The sequence below is a fragment of the Lepus europaeus genome, chromosome 8, assembly GCF_033115175.1.
Source record: "Lepus europaeus isolate LE1 chromosome 8, mLepTim1.pri, whole genome shotgun sequence".
In the NCBI taxonomy this organism is placed as follows: Eukaryota; Metazoa; Chordata; class Mammalia; order Lagomorpha; family Leporidae; genus Lepus; species Lepus europaeus.
In genome coordinates, this window is record NC_084834.1 from 32619908 (window position 1) to 32630479 (window position 10572).

Here is a 10572-nt window from a genome sequence, read left to right on the forward strand (position 1 = left end):
GGAGAGGTAGAGAGAGAAAGTAGTCTCCCATCCGATGGTTCACTCCCCAATTGGCCACAAAGGCCAGAGTTGCACCGATCTGAAGCCTAGAGCCAGGAACTTCTTCCAGGTCTCCCACATGGTTGCAGGGGCTCAAGGACTTGGGCCATCCTCTACTGCTTTCCCAAGCCATAGCAGAGAACTAGATCAGAAGTGGAGCAGCCAGGACTCATATGGGATGCTAACACTGCAGGCGGCAGCCTTACCCACTATGCCACAGTGCCGGCCCAGTCAATTACATTTTGGTGTGAATTAATCTTATAGCTTTATTTTCCTTTAATAAAACATGTGACCCAAACAGGCAAACCAAAACCAAAACAAACCAATAAACAACAGCAACAAAAACCAACACAAAACCTTAAGAGAATAGTAGTTTTGATGGAAAACAAAGGAAAAAAAACCACTATGGAACAAAAATAGGTAAGTCAGATATTTTGATTTTCTGAGTCTCCACATATTCTGCCAGGTTTATCCATGTATTCATTCTTTATTTAGTCAGTAGATTAAATCACTTGTTGCTTACGTGTTTATCAAGTAGCAATGAATGCTCTTTTGGCACCAGTTAGGAGCCAGGCCGAAGTGCTAAGACCCAGGATGATCAAGGCAGAGAAAATGTCTGCTCTCAAGGGACTTTGTTCTCCTCTGGGAAATAGGCAATAGATGAGTTAAAAAACAAATCAGAACATGACATGGGAGAAGGATGAGTGCCGAGAAGGACTCGAAGCAGAGGGACGTGATGGTGGCTGGGCCCAACTCGGTGACAGGCAAGCCACTGGGAAGCAGATGGTCCGGGAAGGCCTGCCTGTCTCGGGACAGTTGAGCTGAGGCCAGGGCCCATGCTATAAAAAACAGAGGAGAGGACTTACCCTGCAGAGGCGCAACAGCGCCTAGGGGCCCTCAAAGGAACCGGTTGGATGTGGCTGAGAAGCCATGAGCAGGTCAAGAGAGGGAGTGACCTGGAGACGGACAAGAGACCAGCATGGACAGGTGGACAGCAAGAATGGCCGGGACCCTGCGAGCCCAGGTAAGGTGTCTGTGCAGACTGTGCAGGCCGCCCTGACAAACCACGCCGGCTGGGAGGCCTAAACGCAGGCATGGATTTTCCTACGGTTCAGGCAGCTGGTTTCCCATGAGGTCTCTCTCCTTGATTTATAGATGATCCACCTACCCTCTGCTCCTTCTCCACCAATCTTTCCATGTAGTGTATCCCTCTGTGTGTACTATCCTCTTCTCATAAGCACAGCCATCCGATTGCATTAGGGACCCACCCTAGCAGCCTCGCAGTAACCTAATTACCTCTTTAACAGTCCCGTCTCCAAATGCAGCCCTGTTCTGAGGTCTGGGACTTTGGCTGCAACGTTCCACTTTTGAGCAGACACCGTTCAGCCTATAACAGAAAAGCTTCAAGTTTTATTGATCAGGCATTTTTGGGAGAGATTTTTATTACTTTTTATTTATTTAATTTGAAAAGCAGAGAGAGAGAGATAAATCTCCCATCTGCTGCTTTACGCCCCCAAATGTCTGCCACAGGTGGGGCTGCGAGCCTGGAACTCAATGCAGGTCTTCCATGTGGGTGGCAGAATCCACTTCCTCAAACCATCACCTGCTCCTCCCAGCATGTGCATCGGCAGGAAAGCAGAATCAGAAGTGGAGCCAGGACTCGAATCCAGGCACTCATATGGAATGTGGACATCCCATGTAGTTTCTTAACCATGTTGCCAAATTCCCATCCCAGGAGAGGCTTATATATATATTGATTTGAGAGGTAGAGTTAGAGAGAGACAGAGACAGAGAGACAGAGGTCTGCCATCCATTGGTTCACTCCCCAAATGGCCACAATGGCCAGAGGTGGGCTGCTCAGAGGCCAGGAGCCAGAAGCTTCTTCTGGGTCTCCCATGCACCTGCAGGGGCCCAAGCACTTGGGCCATCTTTTACTGCTTTCCCAGGCACATTAACAGGGAGCTGGATCAGTAGTGGAGTAGCCAGGACTGGTGCCCATATGGATGCCGGCACTGCAGGTGGAGGCTTAGCCCACTATGCCACAGTGCCAGCCTGTTTTAAACAGTAGAGTAACACATCAGATTTTATTTTAAATAGATCTTTTAAGGCATTCTGTGTGAATGGGTTGGAAGAGGACAGTGAAAGCAGGCACGTAGTGAGGAGGCTTTACAGTGAGAAGGTGGTGGACGGGACCAGGCGATAGTAGTGGAACGAAGAGGAATGCGTGGTTACAAGGTATATTTTGGAAGGAGAGCTGACATGCTAGTGGGGTTATTGGTAGTGTGAAAGAGCAAAGTTATTGTGGGGAGAACAAAACTTAAAGACCATCGAAGTAGCCCAGAGCTCCCGAGTGTCCAGAAGTGGGGGAAATGCTGCTGAATGGTCACAGGGAGAAGCTGTGTGGAGAAAACAGGGAGAAGGATGCTATGCAGAGTCTGCTCCAGTGTCAGTCCGCTTCATGTATGGCTCTCATGACTCAATTAAGATACATATCTGCTCCTAGGCCACCTGTATGGTTAATTTTATGTCTCAAGTCCACTGGGCTAGAGTTCTGTTAATTAATCAATCAGCAATCTAGGTGTCGCTGTGAAGCTATTCTGTAGGTGTGCTTAAGTCAGTTGAAGTAAAAGAGATTCTGTTTGATAATCAGGTGGGCCTTATGTAGTCACATTAAAGTTCTTCAAAGCAAGACAGGTTTCTCTGGGAAACTAGAAGTTCTGCTTTCAGATCGCAGTATTGGAGATGGCCATGAGAGCAGTTCAGATGCCACTTGGAACAGCCACATTCCATCGGAGTGCCTGGGTTCTTGTCCTCACTCCACTTCTGATTCTGGTTTCCTCCCAAAGTGCACCTTGGGAGGAGTTGGGTGATGGTTCAAGTAGGTGGGCCCTTGCCACCCTCCTGGAGATCTGGATTGAATTCTCAGCCCCCGATTCAGGCCTGGCCCAGGCCTGGCTGTGTGGGCACTTGGGAGATGAGTCAGCAGCAGATGGGAGCTCTCTCAATCTGTCTCTGTTTCTCCGCCTTTCAAATAAATTAGAACTTAAAAAGAAAACAGTTCCAGGAAATGGGATAAAAAATAGCTTTATTTTTGAGGAAATGATTTATTTCGGTATCAGCTCCTACCAAGGAATTTTCAGCCCATCAGCCTGTGCTCTGGTTTCAGACTCACCGGTCCTTCCACAATCAGATAAAACAAGTGTTTGGAGCAAATCTTTCTTGCTCTCTCATACACATAAATACGTGTATTCATATACACAATATAAATGTACCTTTATATGCATATGATGTATAATATGATATATTCCTCATATCATTTCATGTTATAATATTTCCTTCATATTACATGTGGTGCATAATGCATTCTATATAGTCTTCATATTCTTTCATGTCATATATGATACTCCTTTACATTATATGTGATTCATGGTTCTGTGTCTTTGGAGAACCCCAACGGATACACTGTCTTACATGGTCTCTTGTCTTGACTGAGGGGAGTGGAGGGGTTGGGGTGGGGGCAGCTTCCCTGGAGAAGAATACCCCCTCCTGGAACCTCTTGTTCCTGCCTTAGAGGAGGCGGGCGCGGAGCTCCCTGCTCTAGTAGGGACACAAGAGCTCTTCAGTTGAAGTGAAACCTTTTCTTTCCCAGCAGATGTCCCACTGATGCCATCTAAACCTGTTCTGTCCACACTTTTAATATCACCCTCCTCCCCATCCATCATCGACAGAATTGCGTGAGACCAACCACAAGGTGAGCAGCCACCAGTGGACTTAATCATCAGGCTGGACTTAATCATCTGGAACCTGAAGTGTACACTCTTCCTGCCTTATCCCCACTCAGTCTCCAAGCCCCTCTTAGTTCATTAGCTTATATGTTTTACCCACACATCTACAGTTTTCCTAGATGACATTCAAAAAGCATCTTTAAGATTTGTTTCCCCTTGCAATCTCCCTTACAGCAGGTGAACTAAATTTCAGAGCTCTAGTTCATTGACCAACGAACTTGGGATCCAGAAATAACTTTTCCTTTTTGGCTCCCTATCCTGCCTCCCACAACACAGCCCTTTAAGAACTCACCTTCTCAAAATGGAGTTGGATCAAGGATGTTGTCTTTGTTTGCTACACCTGTTAGGTGGCTGAAAGTGCTGACTGTCAGAAATACTAGAAAGAGAGAAGTGCCACTCGTCAGCAGTTATTTTCCCAGCCAAGGTCATCCATCTTATCAAAAGCTGAGTATGGCATCCATTCCACAAGTCCCACTGCTTCCCTCAGTAGGTGAGGTCATTAGGTTGACATGAAGTGCTCAGCAGTTGTAAGAGTTGGCAATCATAAAAAGAGATAAAAGATGATTTTCAAAGAGCACCCTAGTGAGCAGTGGTTCCCTACCTTTCAGAACCTCGTGTTGTATGTATCACAGCACAGCCTTCAGACTTCATGTTGAGGTATGTTTTCAGCATTGCTCTTGCTACTGAAGAACTTAATGTGAGTTTCACAGCAGAAAACTACAAAAGGACTTGGCACAGACTTCTGGAAATGTATCCAGAACACAGCTTTTATTATGTTCCACAGTAATTTATTTGTTTAAAAAGCACCATAGCTAGTAAGTGGCAGAAACAAAATTTGGACTCCTCAGCTCAGGTTCAGAGCCCACACTCATGCTCTCATTTACCCATTTAACAGAATCTCATGAATCACTCAGTAGACACCAGCCTCTGAATTATACATAACAGATACCACTCATGTAGCTTACTCGTTCTTCTGGTTTTATAATTTCAGCCTCAGTCCACTCGATGTCCTCAAATGACTTCATTTGGAGACATTCCTACTTTGTGGAGAAGCAGATATCCTCTTCATTTACTATATAACCATTCCAATGCACTGAACAAGACACTTAATTTCCAGAAATTTATTTTTTGAATAACCCAAAATATAGAGAACGTTCCATCCATGAAAGCACATTCAACCTTGTTATTTACAATAGTTAAAAATTGGGACAAGTTGTGTAAATCATGGTATGGCCATGGAATGATACATGCCACCGTTCTGCAGCCATTAAAAAAGAATAGTTTTATAGACTATTACTCACATGGACATGGTTATTAAATGATGGTAAGGGTGAAAGCAACCTAAAACACTGTACAGGTCTACTATGATTGAAACCATTGGTAATACAAGCAAAAAAAAAATCCAAGATGCACCAAAATGGCAAGAATGGTTGTTTTAAGGTGATAGGATAGATGTTAAAATGGTGGTAAGATAGTGACTTCTCCTTATTTTTGTTTTAAACAGTCTTTCTAGAGAAAATAAAATTAATTTAAAATTAAGAAAGAAAAAAAATATTGTTAAATGAATTGGTAGCAGTCAGTGCTGTCCCAGTTCCCAGGGAAGGGATGTGGGTCTAGAGGCAAATGACCAACAGGTCATGAACAGGACAAAGTCTTATAGGAGTGTGGTTACTACTGTTGGGGCTATTCCCTCAGAGGCATAGCACTTTCATTTTCATTGCAATTTGTTTCCCTTGTATGGAGTCTTCTAGTTTATCTTAATACAACGATGTGAGCCATGCTACTCACGGCCAAAAGCAGTGTGGATCATCTGGAACACGTCTGCATGTTTGGAATGTTTTGCTCGCTGAAGGGCCAAGCCCTTCATTTCTTGAATGTTCTTTTACCTCTAGGGTCTAAGTGTTAGTGATTTCCCTTCTAGCATCAATGTGCTGGCGGCCTAGGAGCCCGCCCTGCTTTGACTTTACACTATTTCCAGGAAATAGCTGACTAGTCAAAACACAGCAGGGACTATTGCAAGAGTCCTTGAGACATTAGTCAGAAAGTAATTTAAGCTGTTTGAGTAGAGGCTGCTCCGCATTCAGAAAGCAAGAGGGAGAACTTTCCCTATAATGAATCCTTCATCCTAACCAGGCAGGATGTTGTTCCTAAGTCTGGAGACAATATAATTGTATAAGAAGCAATTTGAGAAGCAATGGCCAGAAGTTTAGGTGTCACTTTTACACTCAGATATGTCTTTTTTTTTTTTTTTTTTTTTGACAGGCAGAGTGGACAGTGAGAGAGAGAGACAAAGAGAAAAGTCTTCCTTTGCCATTGGTTCACCCTCCAATGGCCGGCGCGCTGCGGCCGGCGCACTGCGCTGATCCAAAGCCAGGAGCCAGGTGCTTCTCCTGGTCTCCCATGCGGGAGGGCCCAAGCACTTGGGCCATCCTCCACTGCACTCCCAGGCCACAGCAGAGAGCTGGACTGGAAGAGAGGCAACCATGACAGAATCCAGAGCCCCAATCGGGACTAGAACCCAGTGTGCCGGCGCCGCAGGCGGAGGATTAGCCTATTGAGCCACGGCGCCGGCCTCAGATGTCTAATTAAGAGTTTTATTTGTGTTTTCCACAACAGTTTTAGAGTTATATTAGGGGATATGTTGCAAACCCCCAAAAAGATTCATCATCCTTGATACAGAAATTGTAGGATCAATTCATTTAATTGATTATCAGGTAAATTGGGAAGACCTATATGTAGTAGACAATTTATCTGTTTAAAATAGTAATATCACCACCAACAACAAACAGAAAAAATGCAAATGTCCTACAGCAGAGGATTAGTTAAAATGAATGATGGCTGGCCTGCGCCACGGCTCACTTAGCTAATCCTCCACCTGCGGTACCGGCACCCTGGGTTCTAGTCCCGGTTGGGGCACCGGATTCTGTCCCGGTTGCTCCTCTTCCAGGCCAGCTCTCTGCTGTGGCCTATAAGTGCCGTGGAGAATGGCCCAAGTGCTTGGGCCCTGCACCCGCATGGGAGACCAGGAGAAGCACCTGGCTCCTGGCTTCGGATCGGCACAGCGCGCCAGCCGTAGTGGCCACTTGAGGGGTAAACCAACGGAAAAAGGAAGACCTTTTTCTCTGTCTCTCTCACTGTCTAACTCTGCCTGTCAAAAAAAAAAAAAAAAAAAAAGAATGATGGCTAACCATACAGTGGAACAAAAAAATATATGGCCATTTAAAATGACATTGTATCTCTATTCCTACTGATATTGATGGATGTTTAAAACATTAAATCATAAAAAGTTTATAAAAGAATATGTGCTTTACAATCCCTTTGTTTTTTCTGTTTTAACAGAAGCCACTCAGACTGTGTTTTCTCCCTCTTCTTCTCCCCTCACCGTCAATGGTAAATGGCAGCAAAGCAAGGCCAAGAGCTGGCTTCACACTTGAGAGAATGCTGCACCTTCCACTCATGACTCCCAGTGCTTTACACGAGAGAAGCTTCCATAGGAGTGAAGTACAGAAATGATCCCTGAAAGTGTAGTCTCCAATTTAACTTTTAAAATTATATGCACTGGCCGGCGCCGTGGCTTAACAGGCTAATCCTCCGCCTTGCGGCGCCGGCACACGGGGTTCTAGTCCCGGTTGGGGTGCCGGATTCTATCCCGGTTGCCCCTCTTCCAATCCAGCTCTCTGCTGTGGCCCGGGAAGGCAGTGGAGGATGGCCCAGGTGCTTTGGCCTTGCACCCGCATGGGAGACCAGGAGAAGCACCTGGCTCCTGGCTTCGGATCAGCGCGGTGCACCAGCTGCAGCGCGCTGGCCGCAGCGGCCATTGGAGGGTGAACCAACAGCAAAAGGAAGACCTTTCTCTCTGTCTCTCTCTCACTATCCACTCTGCCTATCAAAAATAAAAAAAAAATTATATGCACGGTTCAACTTCATAAAAAAGTTATATACACAGGTGCCTATGTATGCCTAGTGGCTAAAGCACTCCCGTGGTAGAGTGAGTACTTGGAATCCAGTCCTGATGCCAGCTCCTTGCTGCTGCATACCCCAGGAGACAACAGTGATGTCCACGTGATTGGGTTTCTGCCCCCCAAATGGGAGACTAGAGTGCATTCCCAGCCCCCCACTTTGGCCCCTGCCCGTTCTGGGGCTGTTGTAGGCATTTGGAGAGTGAAGCTGCAGACGTAGTTCTCTTTCTGTCTCACAAAAACATTCAAAGATGTATAGTTGCTTGGTAGAAATCTGAAAGAGTATGCACCAAAAAGTTCATAGTCATTTTGTTTCTGGGCATTTGGATTTTGGGCTGGTTTTAGTTGAACATACATTTTTGCTTTCACACATTTATAATTCTAATATTTCTATATTTTTGTGTAATCAAAAAGAATACATTTTGAAAACCATTATTTTTAAGTGCTTAACATTTTCAAGAATATTTAAAAAATTTTTGGAATATAGTGACACTTCCGTAAGTGTAAACTACCAACACCTGCAGGGCCCCATGGGTAGGTGGGCTTAACCCTAAGAGCTAAGGACAATCATACAGTTTTTAATTCCAGTAAAGACTTGATAAACTCTTTACTGAAAGACCTTATGCTGGCTGTGATTTACAGAAAAAAATTAGCAGTAGGGGAAAAGTTTTCTGGGAAGCCAAATAAAGGAAGATGGTGGCTGGACAAGGCACCACCATGGAGGTGGGGAGAGGAGGAAAAAAAATAAAAAATAAAAAATCAGAGCTCTAGAAGTCTAGGAAGAAAAAAGTTAAAGGCAGACCTTTGTTCTTTGGCTTAACTGGTATAGATAAGTAAATGGCACAGATACAGGTTAGTAGGCAGAGTCCAGAATATCTGTGAAGGCTAACAGGATAAGAAAACAGCAGGCAGGTCATGGTTACCAAGACAACCCTTGAGTCAGTGAGCAAGTCAAATTCAAGATTGGGTGGTTTGTAAGGGTTCCGGGGAAGGGAGTGGCCAAGAAAATACTACATCTGGGGCCTGCTCCGTGGTGTAGTGGGTTAAACTGCTGCCTGTAGTGAGGGCATCCCATGGGAGTGCCAGTTCAAGACCTGGCTGCTCCTCTTCCAATCCAGCTCCCTGCTGATGTGCCTGGGAAAGCAGTGGAGGATGGCCCAACTGCTGGGGCCCCTGTACCGGAAGAAGTTCCTGGCTTCAGATTGGCTCAGCTCTGGCCATTGTGGCAATTTGGGGAGTGAATCAGCAGGATGGGAGATCTCTCTTTCTCTCTCTCTAACTCTGCTTTTCAGATAAATAAATACTTTAAAAAAAATACTAGATTTTAGGCATGGGTGAAAATCTCCTTATCTAGTGGATTGAAGAGTAGCTTTACCAAAATCAAGTAGCTAATAAATAACATCAATATCTGAACCCACACTATCACAGTTCCTTGACACTGGCTCTTTTTTGAATTCAAATCAAGGTAAAAAATAGTCAGAGAGAAAACAAGTAGACCCTGAATCAAGACCTCAGGACACAGCTCTGCTCATTAGAGTTGATCTTTTTGCCTGACAGAGTCATGCTCCAAAGTAGAGTTAATTGGCTCTAAAACTATTCACGGATTCCATATTCATGAATTTAATCAGTCATGGATTGAAAATGATGGGAAAAAATTGTGCCTGTGCTAAATATGTATAGACTTTTCTTTTTGCTATTAAATTCCCTATGATAACTACTTATACAGCATTTGTATATTATAAGCAATCTACAGTATACAGGATAATTGTATAGGTTATATGCAATACCATGGCATTTATAAAGAGGACTTGAGCACCTACAGATTTTGGTATTCATGGGGGCTCCTGAGACTGATCCCCTGTGCATACCGAAGGGAAACTGTACTACAGGGAATGAGAAGTTTTCAGCTTTCTGTATTCCAAAGCCCATTCATGCTTTCGTGGTTGTATTGGAGTGAGTGAAGTCTTGTAACTTGTTACCCAAGTCTCAGTGGCTTGTAATAACGAAAGCTTATCTCTAGCTCAGTCAACAGTTCACCATGAGTGTTCCTGGTCAGAGCTGGCTCTCATCCAGTGACGGTGGGTGGTGACTGAGGAGCCAGACTCCTTCCGTGCGATTACTCCAAGAGCAGGCCGCTGGTCCGGAGAGGGCCAGGTAGTAAATATCCTGGGCGGTGTGTGCCATTCCATTCCTGTCACAACTGCTCAGTGCTGTCGCACGAACAGAGACGTATCCAATAAGCCCACGTGCAGCGCTGCCCCAGGGCACCGAGACCTTCCCTGTGTCTCTGCTTCTGGCAGACAGAGGGAGGGAGACCGAGAGATTGTTATGAACAGACCTGGAAGTGGCAATCGGCCCGCTTAGTTCAATGGCTGCACTACATTTCAGAATAGGCTGGGAGATGTAGACTAACTGTGTGTCCTGGAGGAAAAGCAAATGCTCCGTGGGCCTGCAGCATTATCGCTGCCTCCGTTTGCCTTTCTACTCATCCCGTATCTATCTAACTTCTTCCCATACATAGTGCCTACTCAGCCTTTCCCTGGGCAGCAACTCTAAATCACAACTTTCAGTCCTCACATCCTGCCCAAGGTCCAGGATCTCCTGGTGATGAACGTTCCCTCCGTTAGGTCCAGATGTAGTTCCTCATGGTTGCACAAAAGACAAATTCTTTGTCCCTCTTTCTCTCCCCTCCCTTTGGAACAATTAAGGATGACAGTATATCCACAGTGAAAAGCTGTATTTGGAAAAAGATAAGAATAAGGACACAAAGGAGGTTGTTGTCCATGCAT

At 45.1% G+C, this 10572-nt stretch overlaps 1 pseudogene; it reads right to left on the bottom strand.

Annotated features, from left to right (window-relative positions):
- Nucleotides 1-7165: 7165 nt before the first annotated feature.
- On the bottom strand, nucleotides 7166-7356 carry LOC133766171 (small nucleolar RNA U3; annotated as a pseudogene).
- Nucleotides 7357-10572: the final 3216 nt, after the last annotated feature.